General features: G+C 40.2%; 1 protein-coding gene across 12 annotated transcripts in view; it reads left to right on the forward strand.

Moving 5' to 3' along the window:
- The window catches only part of LOC108001085 (TWiK family of potassium channels protein 18), a 223,197-nt gene that overhangs the window by 10,593 nt on the left and 196,967 nt on the right, over positions 1-15,637 (forward strand). For 2 of the 12 annotated variants that reach the window (XM_062073116.1, XM_017061927.3), the window contains exon 2: positions 2,832-2,936. The exons of the other annotated variants lie outside the window; for them this stretch is intronic. The gene's annotated coding sequence lies outside the window, so the exon portion shown is untranslated. The remainder of the gene's footprint in view (positions 1-2,831; positions 2,937-15,637) is intronic. 12 annotated transcript variants of the gene reach the window in all.

Here is a 15,637-nt window from a genome sequence, read left to right on the forward strand (position 1 = left end):
CTGTGGATGGCGTAGCCTCTCAATCTTATTCTAGGAATTTTCCTTAGATTGAGGATCAATATCAATCAATCAGAAAATTGTTATTGATCGCCTGTGTGATCCCGATCTCGCGAGATGAGCGTGAAGGGCATTAAGTTTTTTTAAGAGTACAAACGTTTTGAGAGAATTTTTGGAACCTCACAACCTCATCAAGATCAGATCTTTTTGAACTTGCGAACTATTTTAGAACGTTTCAAAGTTCGAAACTTTCTCAACATCAGGTCTTTTTAAAGTTTAAAACTTTTGGAACCTCAGAATTTCTCAACATCAGAATTTTTTGAACTTTTGAATTGCTTTGAAATCTTTTCAACGTCGGAGCAACGTTTGAATCAGAATTTCAGAACTCTTTGAAACTTCAGAATCTTTTGAAGTTCGGAACTTCTTCAACATCACTACTTTTCGAATCTTTTCAAAATCAAAACTTCGAGCATAAACTTTCGTTAGCGCTCAAAATAAAACTTTATTTTCATAAAATCAATTTTATCGCTAAATACCACAACTCCCTGAACCAAACCCTCTCTAAACACGCTCCTCGAGTTCTGCCCGGTTCCGAAAACTTTTTATTTATTTATCCTCGCGGCAGAGCGACACCGGCTCGCCCACGGATATCGTTCAAAGCCGTTGACCCCCTCTCCTTTCCCTGTTTGACTTGGAATGGCCGTTGCTCCAAACATTTATTTACATTCCGGCCGCGTTTCACCGCGCCTCGCGAACAAGTGCGGAACAAGCTACACGAATTGACAACAGGGCTAGATACACCCAGCCTGGTAACGAGGCGTCGTAATGCACGTGCAACCGCACACCGGCCCCCACTCCCGTACCGGCTTCCATCGGCATCGATATGGCGCGCATGCGCGCGATTCCGTATCCCAACATTGTTGCCGCTCCAACGATCGTTCGATGAAAGCAATCGAAAGTCGGCCGACAGATATTCTAAGATCTTTCGCCATCGATTCTCGGCCGAATCGGGAAACGATATAAACAATTTTCCCCTCCCCTTTCGGATTATAATCTTTCGATCGATTTTTGTCCTCTTCCTGTCCTTGTTTCTCTTCTTGGAGGAAATGTTTTGTACGTAGATTCCGAAAAGAAGGAAAAGAAGAAGGGAGCGACTTAAAGTTTGGGATGGGGGGAGTCGAACGGCTTGAAAGAAACGTGTTTTCGCGAAAGAGAGAAAGAAAGAGAAAGAGAGAAGGGTGATCCTTTGAAAAGGTAACAGAAGGAAACGTTTCAAGCGTGGAGAAATGTCTGTTTGGCACGGGGCGGTGTGTATACGTCGGTAACCTGTCCAGAAACGAAGCGAGAAAGTAAATAGGTCTTATTCACCGTTCTTCCGCTTATTCAACGTTCTTCGCTCTTTCGCCGTCGCTCACTCTTCACGCTTTATCCCTCTCGAATCGCGCAATTGCATCAGGAAAAATATTCTCTTACGCTATATCTTCGGATTAATTTTAATAAATCGGTCAGAATCTCGTCTTTCGCAGATATATAGATTTATGGGTATGAATACTTTAGGTCGACGCCTCGTCGTTTAACGAGTTTTCGTCTCTCGAAAACTTTCGATCTTTGAAATTCAAATTGAAAGGGAAAATTAGTCGGATTATACGAATCATATTCGAAGCAAGTAAAGTAAAAATTCAAAAATTGGACTGAATAGAGTTTTACTTCAAAAGCATCTTTTTCCTCTTCCTGAACTGTAAAAACTTTCTTAGAGACACGTTCTTTTTATGTATCTATCTCGAGGAATAATTATAGGCAAAATTATCGGATCGAAAATTTAGGATCAGTTTTATATTCGAATTATCGATTCCTTGATTCGTTGATAATGCGATACCCATGATATTGGATCGTTTGAATTCGCGGAAGTTTAATATCCAGCATCTCGAGATCCGTACGTTCGCGTTGTTATTAAATTCTCTCTGGTGGAGGAGGAGGGGATGAGGGGGCCGCCGATTTCGAAAAGTTGTAACTATTTCAAAGTTTCGAGAAGCGAAAGATTTTAAAGAGAAGTATTCACTTCTAATAACGTCGAAACAACTCGATGTTTACCACGCGTGGCGTGGTTCGGCCAAGAATTGCATTCGCATTGAACCCAACTATGCGAAATTTATTACTACGTTCAAGGCTGAACCAATAACGAGCTGTGACTTTCAACGCTGGCTTGTTGCCGATTTTACGCTGGAACACGCCCCAAAACTCCCTTCCAACTTTCGTCACGCCGCGTCACGCGTAATTTTAAGTGACGCAATACGTGTGTGTCGATACGTCGTACGCGCGGCGAACAATGCTCTCGAATATATCGGCATAATTTGTGCGCGCGCAGCCTTCCATTCCGTCCATTCTGACAATGTTCCGATAAAGTCGTTGCGCGTTTCACGCTGAACAGACAGTTACGCGCAGGATGGAAGAAACGATGTACACGTGCGTGCGTTAATCGTTCGAAAGAATTAATCGCTCGATCGTTTGTTCGAATTTTACGTTTTTCTTTTCACGAGATCTAGATTTTCGCAAACAAGTTCCTTCCACTTTTCTTACGATGGTAACGTCCGATCGAATTCGAATTATTTTACTTTACGATCGTGGCGCCATCTGAAACAGCGTTCTTTCGTTTTTAGCAAGAGCCGCGACGAGCGCTGCAATAGTTTTCAGTCCTATGCGACAATTTCGAGCGATACGGCGCGTTTACTTTTTCCAGCTTACGAAATCAACTTGCGTGCGCTATTGGAAGAGAACGTTGTATCTTACGGAAAAAATTGCAGCGAAAATTTAAAACGGAAAATTTTAATTTGCAGGACGACGATTTGACGACGGAGTTAGAGGAATCTTGACGAAAATTCGAGAAGAATCGATAGAAAGATCGGGAGTCGCCGAACAATCTATCCGACCGGAATAATTGGGTAATATTGTATCCGATACTTACGCAATAAAATCTTGAATTTGGAAAAAAAGGGGGGGCAAAGAATTTATTTGAACACCTACTATACTTTATAATCGTCAAAGGTACAGTCGGATCGCAAGCAGTGCTCGCGGTTAAACACGATACGAGATACTTGTTGTACCCGTAATCCAGCAAACGTTGGAATTCTGAACGTCGAAACGTTGTCGCGAGCTAACAACGTGGATTATATTCGAATCCTCTTGAGGTTTCGAGAGCCTAGATTAAATACCGCGCCACTGTCGGTTAATTCTAACTCTAACTCTACCCTCGCCCGACACATTAAATTGATATTAAATAATTGAGATTAAAAGAGGAAACGAAACGGGTATAATAAATGGCTCAATCGTTTTCATCGAGATTTCTCTATCGAACTGCGAGAAATTTTAACATGGACGGCCACCACTTTAGACTCGTATCTTTGAAAGGTAATTGTTTATGGCCTTGTTGTTGTTTCACGATCCAGGAAGTAGACGACTAGCTATACGATGAATTGCTACGCAAGCTTGAAATTTACATCGCGTTTACTTCCTGCCTTTGTATCAAGCGTTCGTGTCTTCGCAACATTTTGCGCAAACGAAATTCATGCTGCTCGTTCACAAACGTCTCGTTGATCGTAGCACGGGGTAAATTATGGACGGGGTAAATTTTACAGCGACGAGTGATGAGTGCTGCAAGATTGGGAAGTAAAAAAATTCTTTATCGTTAAAAAGGTAAAAATTTACGCGAGAATATTAATATTTATCGACGGATGGATCGAGCGGGATGTCAACATCGCGTTGCCCCTATCTGTGACGTTTCCTTTAAATTTGTTGCTCAAGTGCATACTGTCGCATCGCCGCTTATCGAGTATGAGTAATGCGATTTAATATCGATGTCTGCTGCATCGATGCAGTTGCCTCGACTCGATCGAGAAAACTTTTTTCCTCCCCCCATTTCCGTTCAAAGATTGATCGCTCCATGATAAAATTCCGCTTTCCACGAAAAGCCTTCCCTTCTTCTTTTCTTTCCTCCACGAATTTCCTTGCGAAAACGAAAACCTATCCATCCTATTTTTTCTCTGATCGAAAAAAAATTTTTCAATAAACGTGTAATAATAATAACTTTGATTTTTCTCTCTCCCTTTTTCTTTGATGTGAAAATCCACGTAAATCGTTCCACAGATTCCTGTAACTTTATCAAAGCTCCAACTACGTTCCGGATTCATCGCAACTGTGCCACATTGAAACCGATTCGGGTTTCTGGCTACGTAGAAATCCGCTGTTCGAATAAAGTTAGAGATTCACAGCTCTGACGTTATCCCTTTTCGAGCTTCCAGTTTTTTCTTCCTTATTTACAATTTTTACCAGACCGTGAATTCGAAATCCTAATTCCTGTAACAAAGCGTCTAAATTTACGCGAGCCATGCCGAAACGAAGGTTTCGATTTCTCTCTTCCTATTGAAAATATCGAGCGATCGATCGAAAGAATGGGTAGATACGTATATAAGAACGCGATTATTTTATAATTAATCTTTTGCCACCATTTCGATTCGAACGGCGATATTTATTTATTGGTTTCTAAACTCATTATAATCTTAGAATGTAAGGAACAGATTTTTTTGTCTCAAATTGGATCCATTATTCTCAAAGTTTTCGTAAGTACTTTTGTTCGTAAAAAAATTATTGAGAGAAGAGCGGTGATAAATATGAGAGCACGTTAACAGGAGTCTTACAAATCGAGGATGTATTCAGTAAATTTCTCTTCCTTGTACATAAAGTGATTTTGAATTAAGAAATTCATCGAGAATACGAAGGCAATGCTAATCAATTTTATTGTTTTATTACTTTTTTTGTAAAGGAAAAATATATTTTAATCCAGGTCCACTAAATACTAAATGGATACTTCCAACCGAAGTTTTTCACGCTTCTTCTTCGTTACACTTATTTCGAAATATGATAGAGGCGAATTAATTTTACGGGGAAACGAGCTGGTCTCTTGCTGCTCGAATGAAAAAAAAAAAAAAAAAAAAGGGATTCTAGGTATGAAAATATTCGTTAAAGTTTTTTTTTATATGAGAGAAAGACGTGGCCACTATATCAATCTGCAATATCCGATTCGAACGCGACAAATACAGCTGCCTTCATGGATGGATGCACGCATTTCAAAGCGTGACCGATCGCTGTCACGCGATACTTAAATTAAAATCGATGAAAAAAGGGGAAAAAGGAAGCAAAACGAAAAATATATATAAATATATATAAGAGATAGTTGTGCCGTCGGATTGTTTTTCATCCTCTTTCTTATAAATTTAGAAATTCCATACTTTTCTCCTCGATAAAATTTCATAAAGAATTATATACGATTCGAGGACGAACGACGAAGTCGAACGGATAGAAGAAGGTAGAGTAAGTAAGTACGTAATGCTTATCTTTATTCCGAAGCTAAACTCCGAGGAGGGAGAAAGAGAAAGAGAGAGTCTCTTTTGTCTTTTTCCCTCCGCTGCTCCCGTTTTCTCTGCGCTCGGCACAATTCCCCCTCCACGATTCCACGTCTCAGTGATTCTCAACTGTTCGTTAATACCATATATACTTTCCACGAGTCGAACTAGTGGTACAATACATTCCACCGTGTTTTACGGGCAACAACAACTTATTGTTAACCTCTCCGGACCGTGTATTACTTTGACCGTGCTCACCGCTATATCCCCTCCCTCCTTCCAAAAGAGCTTCAGAAAAGCGGTTTCGTTGGATTACTTTCTTCTCCTTCGCGGGACAAGAATTTTCGAGAGCGGTAGATGATAAATGGACGGACGGTTGTTTCGAGCGTTGTGAGTCAAAGGAGGAAGCAAGTCAAATTTTACGAAGGGAAGGAGAATTTTCGAAAAATTTTCTTTTCGAATTCTGAAATATTATCGACGTTCGGAAGAAGGATATATCGTCATCCATTGATCCGTTTATATACTTTATAGGTGTGTATCGGTTATTGACAATTCCCTGCTATAACTTGGCCGTAGGATACGCGGCGATATCAATCGTAGCATAAACCTGAGCTTACCTCGCTACCGCCTTGTCTCTGAACCACCATGAGCAAATTCCAGATTAGCCCACGCCTCGGATAACATTTACATATAGCATACATTTGCAGTTGGAAAGCAGCGGATCCCTGTCGTAGCTGGGCCCGCAAAGATTACGGCAGACCATTTTCTCCTTCCCTTTTACCATGTTACATTAATAGGGGAAAAGGTTAAAATTCCCCATCAATGGACGGGGATGAAATTTCCAAAGTATTTTTCCCCCGATAATTTTACTTTTACTTAAATTATTGGAAAATTGATTCGAAAATGAAATCCAACGTTCTTCAAAATTTGTTGCCAAAAATTTCACTTCAATTTTATTCTTTTTAAGAAGAGATTTTTTATCTAAATATTGCGGAATCGTCGCAAGAGGCGCGGTATAAATAAAGATTATTAGATAATTAAAAAGAATCGATCGAGGAAATTAATTAACAGGGTTTTGATAATTTCGTGAATTAAAGCTAATTAAACATTGATCGCGTCAGAGAAGATTAATATTAGAATATATCCATGGTGGAATCACTCGTCGATTGGTCCTCCTCCTCCTCCTCCTGCTCGTAGATTTCGGCTTCCTCGAACAGGCGTGGCTTCGAAGCACAGCCAGCAAATTTCCGATTACCCTAGCCCGGCCAACATTTACATACGGCATGCATTTACCATGCCGCGGATCGGCAGCAAATCGTGAGCATCCTCGGTGCACTATCGAAATTGTCTCGGCCCAATAAGAATACGAAACGTTTATCCCTGCGAAAACCTTGGTATTCCACCGAGTTTGCCAAACGCATCATGCTCCCTGTACTTCTTTATCCCCGAGTTTCAATTTGTGCTGCGAATCGTCGACCAAAACTCCACCCATGCGCTACTTCTCGATTTGTATAAGAATCTAGTTTGTCTGGTTTAAACGTATGATCATTTCGTGAATGAAATTTTCGAGGAAATGAAAGATCCCGGAGGGGGCATTAACTCAAATTGAAAAGGTAAAATTAATTAATAAATCTCGAATAAAGTTACTTTAAACGCATTGAATAACTTCACTTGTCCCAAATGTAACAAAATTTTATTTATTCGTTTCCAATAAGATATAATAAAAATCTAAAAATGGGGATAAATAGGAGCTATGGAAAAAGGAGGTTATGGAAAAATTAGTTACAAGTTTCGAATTTCTCTTTCGAATTATTAGCGTATGTGTTCGAGACCTTTATAACAACGCAGTGACTATCATCGAGGATTGTTAACGGGAAGGGCGAAGTTTGTCGAGACAGTTAAAAGTCGGAGAAATTTAGGTTAGAAGCGAGCAACTCGGAGTGATTTATCTCTAACGAATTCCAAGATTCGAATTTCTTCGCTGCGACGATTCCGACCGTTAAGATAAGCGAGGCTTAATTGCCTCGTTCGCGAAATCGAACGAATCGCGTGGAGTTGGAAAGTCGTCCAATCTCGAGACCCTTCGTAAACGATCGATGATTATTTTCAACGACGCGTTTCTTTATGGGAATGCTGGAAAGTATCAGTAATCATGTTATTGGTCTGTACACGATGCTTAAAATCTCTGGTATTAAAAATTTTAATATTACCAAATATCCAATTATCCAAATATCCTAATATACGAACGTTCTATTATGCGTATGTTCTGTTATTCACACGTTTCGTAGCAATGTTTATAACACGGATTAGATTACGACGTAAATACAACGTATATAGATGTAATATATACTTTCCTGTGTTAAACGTATCGGTTCAGTGTGAAGCGGAGAACGGTATCGCGATGACGAGTAAACGAAAACGCGTAGTTTTAACCATTGAAGAGAAATATAAAATAATTAAAGACGGTGAAAGTGCAACGAAATTAGCAAGAAAAATGGTGGATGGTTCGATGGTTTGAGGGTATCCTTGTTGAAAGAGACGTCAATTTTGTTCATTTCTTTCTTGAATAAAAAGTAATTATCCAAAAATTCTATTATCCGGCCACTTTTGTCTCTATTAGTTCGAATACGGGAGTCTCTTACTGCAAATCGAATAGAAAACCGTATCGAATCACTCTCGTGTTAAAACGAAAAAAGAAGACGCGAGTGCAAGTCGACACGCATTTCTACACGGCACTCTCAACTTCGCGTTCGAAATCTAGACGAAACCACTTTGGACAAAGAAGAACGCCTCGTCTACGTTCGTGTCTCGCGACGACGAAAGTGGAAGGGGAAAGGAATAGTGGCGGGGATGGGGAATGGTAAGAGTTTGAAAGAGAGAGGGGGGTATGTACGGACTCTTGCGCGTTCTCGGAGGAAAGGAAAGCGGACTGCGCGCCTCCTATTGTTTAGCGCGGGAATGGATGCGAGGTTGATGGAATACAAAACAGAGACGTGACCTAGCTCGAGCTTTGGCTCGAACCGTGAGGATGAAAGGTGGGAGGCGAGAAGGGAACGGTGCCAGATGCGAAGGAAGGGAGATAAATAGCGAATGACGACTCGCTGACGCGCGGGAAAAGAAAGATTGCGAGATCGCGAATATTATTCGAGACGAGAAGAAGATTCTCTATGCATCCTTTATAATGAAATTTTGTCGTTAAATCGTTTTTTTCTAGGGAGATTGTTCTTCTCTCCGTGTATAGGAATATCCAATCGAACAAGTTTCTTCCTCCTTTTTTCGACGATCGTAACTTTCGTCCGAATTGGAATTACTTTATCGATCGTGGCGTCGTACGAAACAGCGTTCTTGCGTTTTTAAGAAGCGCCGCGACGAGCGCTGTAAGAGTTTCCAGTCCTGCGCGACAATTTACTGCGTCATTGCTTACTTTTTACGTTCCAGCTTAGGAAATCGTCCATCGAAGCTACCGAAATGGTTTGTGTACGCCACTGGAAGAGAACGCTGTATCTTACGGAACGTGCGAAAAAGTCGTAGCGAAGATTTAAAGCCGGAAATTTTAATTTGGAGGACGACGATCGATCGTTCAGGCGCATCGAGAAAGTTCGACGGCGGTGAGTTAGAGGAATCGCTCGAAAAGAAAATCCGACCCAGAGAAGAATCGGCAGGAAGATCTATCCGACTAAAACAATTGGGTAATCTTGTACCTGATCTACGTAATAAAATCTTGAATTTGGAAAGAACTTTTTTTCACTACCTTCTCTCTTCGCTCCTTTGTTACATCAACGGTATCCTCGTGCGAAACGATAATAAGAAGAAATAATCAAAGTATAATCGGAAATTTTTCCAAATACTGTCTTTCTACGATAATACCGCGTATGTCGAATTGGTTGAAAGCGAAAAACAACGGATCAAAATCGAGAGATAAATCGAATGGAGATGGAAAAATGGAGTTCCATAAAACTGAATGGAACCGTGATGAAAATCGTCAGAGGATAGCATGGAGGAGGGGGAGAAGACGAGGCAAAGGGTGGAAAGATTTGGCAACCGAGGTGCGGATAAATAAAAACGGCGGAGGAGCGGAGCCAAGAGCGTGGAGCTACGTGTCGGGAAAGAAAACGAGGAGAGTGGATGCGATCCTGGGGAGTGTGAACGATGTCTGCTCTTTGAACCGGCGGAGGATCTAATGACGCGAACTTCCGGCTGCACTCGCTCCAGTTTCAAATTTTATCGAAATTTTATCGACCGTCGTGACAATTTTTCACCTTTTCACCTCTTTCTTTCTCTCTCTCTTTCTTTCACAGCTTTGCGTGCGAACCTCTCCTTTTCCTCTATTCTTTGAGCGTGGCGTGATTGCTTCTCCCCTCCTCCCTCCCTCTTCGTCGAAGAAAAGAAAAACGAGACGCCGCTGTATAAAGGGAACGACGGTTGACCAATTGCGGCGTGTTTCTCGATATTATAACGCTCGTTCGACACGAGCCAACAAGTGGAACTCGTTTCGAAGGATTATCAACTCGATTATCCTTAAATTACTCGAGAAATTACTCGTTCTCGAATAAAAGTTTTATTCTCTCTGAGAGAAAAAAACTTTGCTTTCCCCCCTCTCTCTCTCTCTCTCTTCGTAGCAATCGTTGCGGCGCTGAATCGTCAGGAATTAGGGGCTGCAATTACGCGTTGTAAATTGAAAAAGCTGCTCGCGACACGATATCGTTCGTGCATGCCGAAGTAGCGATCGACGGCGGTTTGCATGCGAGAAGTTGTAAGAAAATAATAACAATAATAATAATAATAATCCGATCCGGTTCTTCGAAAGGACGTCGTTGAAGTCCTTTATTCCGCGCTGCCGTGTTGCCAATCGTCGTCTTGCATCTCGACTCGCGACAATTTCTTTCGAGTGCGCGTTTAACGACGTTTCCTCGCATTCGATAAAACTCGCGCGCGCGTGTACGTAAACGAAACCTGTTTAGGCATTTGTTGCAGTCCTGTAACGTTTTGCATCAACAACCGTTACGTCGATCACCTCCTCGAATCGATCAATCTGTCACAGGCGATTATCGGGGAAGTTTTTTAATTAAATGAACTTTCGGTTATATTAATTAATCTTCACCACGCCTTCTTTCTCCCCCTTCTTATTAGTCCCCCGTGATTTATATTCACTGCTCTTGATTACTTTTTAATTCATTTTGCCATTCTCGATTAATAGCCGAGTTTATAAACAGATTCGTTATCACGAACGACACTTCGAAAAAATAAATCACGATTTATAAAAAAATGTGATTTGTATAAAATTGAAAGTCACAATTTGTCTGGTGATAAATATAAAGAGATCTTATATATCTTTATATTTTTTTTGCTTGCGAACGTACGCAGAATCTTAACACAAAAAAATCTATTTCTATTTCTCGCTCGACCCTTGGCTTGATTTTCTTAAGCCCCTTCTTCGTAGTTTACTCTTAACTGACCTTATTCTCGAGTGCACACTGTCACCCACTCCTCGCTACGAGTACGCGTACCAACTTCTCTACTAAAAAAAACTAACTCTCTTCTGCAACGCTGAATAAATCAAAATTAGATACCGGGCGGTAAATAACATTCAAATTTCGTTTCGAATCATCGTATCGTTCAATCTAGGAATACGTACGTACACTTCATTCGGAATATATTTAATAAAGGAAAGGCAGGAATAATTCTCTTGTGCAATGCTGAATAAATCAAAATTAGATAAATAAAACGAAAATACAATTCAAATTTTGTTTCATATCATCGTTCGATATATAAATAAATACATACATACATATATTTAATGAATAACAATATTTAATAAAAAATAAAAATAGGAATAAATTACATAAATGCGAGTCATGTCGATTTTTCTATTACTCGCTATATCGCGAAAGAACAGACGGATCGAAACAGCGATTGCGCCCAGTCATCGCTCGATTCACGCACTTATAAACGCATGCAAGATACGATACTTTTACCACATATAAACTCAACGCGCTCTAAATTTACTACAAACACTTTTATTTATTTCGACGAGCATCATCGTTCGTTATCGACCGAGTACTTGCCTTTGTTTTCGAAAGAAGGAGCAAAAAAGATAAAAGAATGGCAAGTAAGAAAGGACGATACGGTAAGGCGAGACCGAAATCCTTATCGCTTGTTCGATCAGTGCTCACACGTGTAGCGAGACTCTTGCACGCCATCTGTGACCAGAGCCTTTCTACGCTCTTTTTACACCGTCGAATCGAGATCGATCGATATTCCGCTCTTTGGAAAGGGACAGAATTCGTTTGAATAAATTAATACGACATAATCGCGTGGAAAAAAGCTTCATCCAATTACGCGATAATCGACCGATTCATCGTAGAATCCTTCTAAATATTCGCTCGAATGGTGACCTTCAGGTACCACTTTATTTATGCTCGACTTTTTTCTAAAATTCGCTTCACGAATAGACAAGCTTTTTATGGATGATCCTATAAAGCGTAGAATAATGTATTATCGAACTACCTTTTCGATGTTGATTCGAGTTTGATGCTCAGTGACGATAATAATATTTTCATTTTCAATGTTTTGGATAATGAAATTAGTTGGAGCGAAGATGAGTTTGATTTTTCGTTATTAAATAAACGAAAAATGAAATAGAAGGAAATAAAGTAGCGATGAAAATAGAGACGCTGAGAAATAAGATCGTAAGATTTGCTCTCAACGAAATAAGAAAAATGAAAGACATCGTATCACGGAGAACAACGATACATGCTTGAATACTAATAATATAAAAATTTTACATGTCAATTCGCGCGTGAAATCGTTTCAAGTTAGCTAAGAAATTGCGAGAATGAAAATGCGAGAAATGGCGTGGAGTTGTTGGTTCGGCCGAGCGAAAAAAGCCTGGAAGCGCGAACGGCTGACACAGCAATATTTGCCGAGTCAGGCCACGTTCCTCCGTCGGTCAATCGTTCCTCCCCCCTCCTTCGAGTCGAATGGGAGTCCCGCGCATAATTACAAATGGAGGAAAAATCGTTACGCCCGAGAAGGGAAACTTTTGCTCGCCTCCGCGGCTGAAAAGCTAAATTATTTGCCGATACGCCGTACGGCGACGCCCGACACCCAGCCGGAACCCATGCTGACAAATTGTTATCGACGTTTCCACGATAACGAAATGCATAATTCATTCCTCTGGGCCATTGTCGAAATATCCGACGCGAAAAATTTTCTGTCGCAAATTTCCCCCAACTTCGCGTCCTCCCACAGCGGACGGATAGAGATTTAAATTTTGGTTCGGAGGAGTGTTGACCAAATCGATCGATTTGATTTATGGGAGAAACAAATTATGTTTATATGCGCGATCGAGCGTTTTGGATTAAATATTTTTTTTTTTATTCAATGGAGAAAGGAATTTTTGAAGGAGGAATCCTCGTTGTGGAACGGAGAAAGAAGAAGAGAAAGAATAAGAATTCTTTCGACGTGATTTGCGCTTCTGGGAGAGGAACGGATGTTTCCTCGCGGAAATGACGGAAAATGTGGCGGAAAGGAAAGGTGAGATTGTAGTAGGACGACACTTTGCCCGTCTCATCTCTCCCGTTAAATTATTCGATTCGTTCCCGCGCAATCCTTTCCCTCTCCTTCGTTTTCTTTTCTCTTCTACGCCATCTTGAATTCAAGATTCATCTTGCCTTTTGTTACGGATTTCGCGTTATTGCCAACGATCGAGAGGTTATTCCTTCTAGCGAGAAAATAATGCCACGCTTTTGTCCGCCGTTCTCGCTCTGCAATCGATGCCTTTTCAATCCTTTTTCGTAAATTCGAAGCTCCAAAAAATCTAATTATTTATTGTTACTTATCTATGTGTTACTCGTGGAATTCGTCGATATTCAACAATCCATTTTATATTCTTGTGTGGAAGGACAAGAATGTAAATCGAGGTAAAAATATTTCGTACTTTTGGAAAGGAAAGTGGGATTGAAAATATCATCGGCTGAAACGGATTATGTATCGTTCACTGGTGGAAAGAAGTCTCGCAGGAGAGAACGTTCGAGACGCTCTGTCGATAATCCTGTCACTACGCAGCAGTAGAAGAGCTATAATTCATGTAATATTCAACGTCGTAAAAATTATCCTCAATTCATCGAGTTACGTTGGGATAATCGTCCAAGACTGGAAATATTTTTGAAACTATTTGTATGTTTAGCTTATTATAATTATCGTTAAACAAAAACAATTTTTATATTTTTCGCATCGATACATTAAAATTCTTCTACGCCTATGCATCGAGATTTAGATATAGATCGTCGTTTTGATACAGTGAAAATAAAAATGCGAATTTTTTCTTACGTTTTTTAACATACGAACACAGAGCGTTTCGAATATCCTACACTTTTTAAAGTATTAATCTTTATTATAGTCGTCCTCCATAAGATGACGAACGGTTGGAATTATTGTATAATAATCGAGTATCTTTCTCTGGAAACGTAGCATCGGTATTTTCTTTTTACCATTTGTTCCTCGATAATAAAAATTATCGATAATATAAATTATATTTCGTTTTGAATACGTTGTTCTAATACATCGAGAGCCTTTAATAATTCACAGAGCGAGATAAACATCGAATCGAAACGAAGAATTAACGATGGGTATATAATATTCGCTAACAATATATCTTCCGTTGTTTCGCGCGGATATTCGAATCGAAATAAAATTCGCTCGAATTTCAGCGAGAAACTATAGACGCAATTGTTTTCCGACAGGCTCGAGCCGGATTATATAATCGAGAGTGCAAGTTATTACGCCAAATATCTTGTAAACTGAAGCGAAACAAATTTTGGAAAAAGGAATCCGAACACTGCATCGCGTTACGAAAAAATTTCTGATTGAAAATTCCTGATTTATGGTCGTTTTTGCGCCGATTCGGCAGAGGGCGTTTTCTCTCTCTCGGTAAAGCGGAGAGAATGCTCGTCGAAGCGTGTTCACTCATTACCGTGACTTAAGGAGAAGCGAAGCTCCGAAGGTAAAGGCGAAATTGAGCGAAACGAGATTAAAACTCGGAACGAAATACTGTGTAAATTCATTGGTCGGGAAGGAAGGGGGCAGGGTCTACTAGTGATGAAAGGAGGCGAGGAATTTCTGATGGCGTTAAAATGCATCTAACGAGCGCCTCTCTCTCTCTCTCTCTCTCTCTCGCCGCCTCTTTTTCAGTTTTCCTCGTCGTCCCCTCCCCCCTCGATTCCTCGTTTTCTTTAATCGACGAGCCTCCTGCAACGACCGACCGCTCTTTCCAACCATCCATCCATCCTTGCTTTCGCTTTTTACCCGTTTGTTCCACCGTAAATTACATTCCCGTGGATTTCTTTCCATCCCGATCATCGTCGTCCGAACGAACCATCGAAACGGAGAGAATACACGTGTGGAATCGATTGTGGTTTTTTTTTTTTTCTAACATTCTGGATACTGGATTTTAGCCGGATAATTTTTTCGTTCGTAAAAATGTTATTTTTAAAAATTACTTTTTATTTTTAAACATTATTTTTTAAAACAATCGACACTTTCTATTCTCCGTATATTCTTCGGGAAAAATCGGAGGATTTCCGATCGATCGCCCTCGAGATATTCGTACTCGATCCACCGTGACGAATGCGTTTCCCGATATCATTTAAAAACTTGAAACGCAACGTTATTGGCGCTGTAAAACGATCATCCAATCCGTGAAAACGTGAAAATTTCTCGTTCGATTCTTACGCGTGCGATAGAATCGCTATTGAAAAGTTTGACCGTTTGTTGTCTGTTTTACCATAGGAAACGGAATGGGAGAAGAATAGAAGTAAGAAGTTTGTAGAAGGATGGTAATTTAGAACGTCCGAAGGTAACGAAACGCGACGGAAAGGAAGAAAGAAAGAAGTTGCATGGAGCAGGAAGTTGAGTGAAACGGAAAGGAAAAAGTGGGAATAGAAGAGGACGCGGAGTGTCCGCTTCGAGATAGGTGGAACCGAATGTCTATTTGAAAAATGTTGTTTTCGGAATTCCTCGTGGTGTAAAGGGAATTTTTTTAAGAAAAAAAAACCATTTCTCTATTGTCTTCTAAAAAGACAGATTTCTCTGAAACTTTTCTCTATATCTTCAATTTTTATTAAACTTGTCATAAGTTTCTTCGCAATTTTTATAACATTCCATAAATCCGAGTTAACGAACTGATCATAATCCACAGATCCTGTCGCGTTTACGAATCGATCGACAGCGAACTCGTATTAGGT

This window comes from Apis cerana, linkage group LG3 (genome assembly GCF_029169275.1).
Source record: "Apis cerana isolate GH-2021 linkage group LG3, AcerK_1.0, whole genome shotgun sequence".
Taxonomy (NCBI): domain Eukaryota; kingdom Metazoa; phylum Arthropoda; class Insecta; order Hymenoptera; family Apidae; genus Apis; species Apis cerana.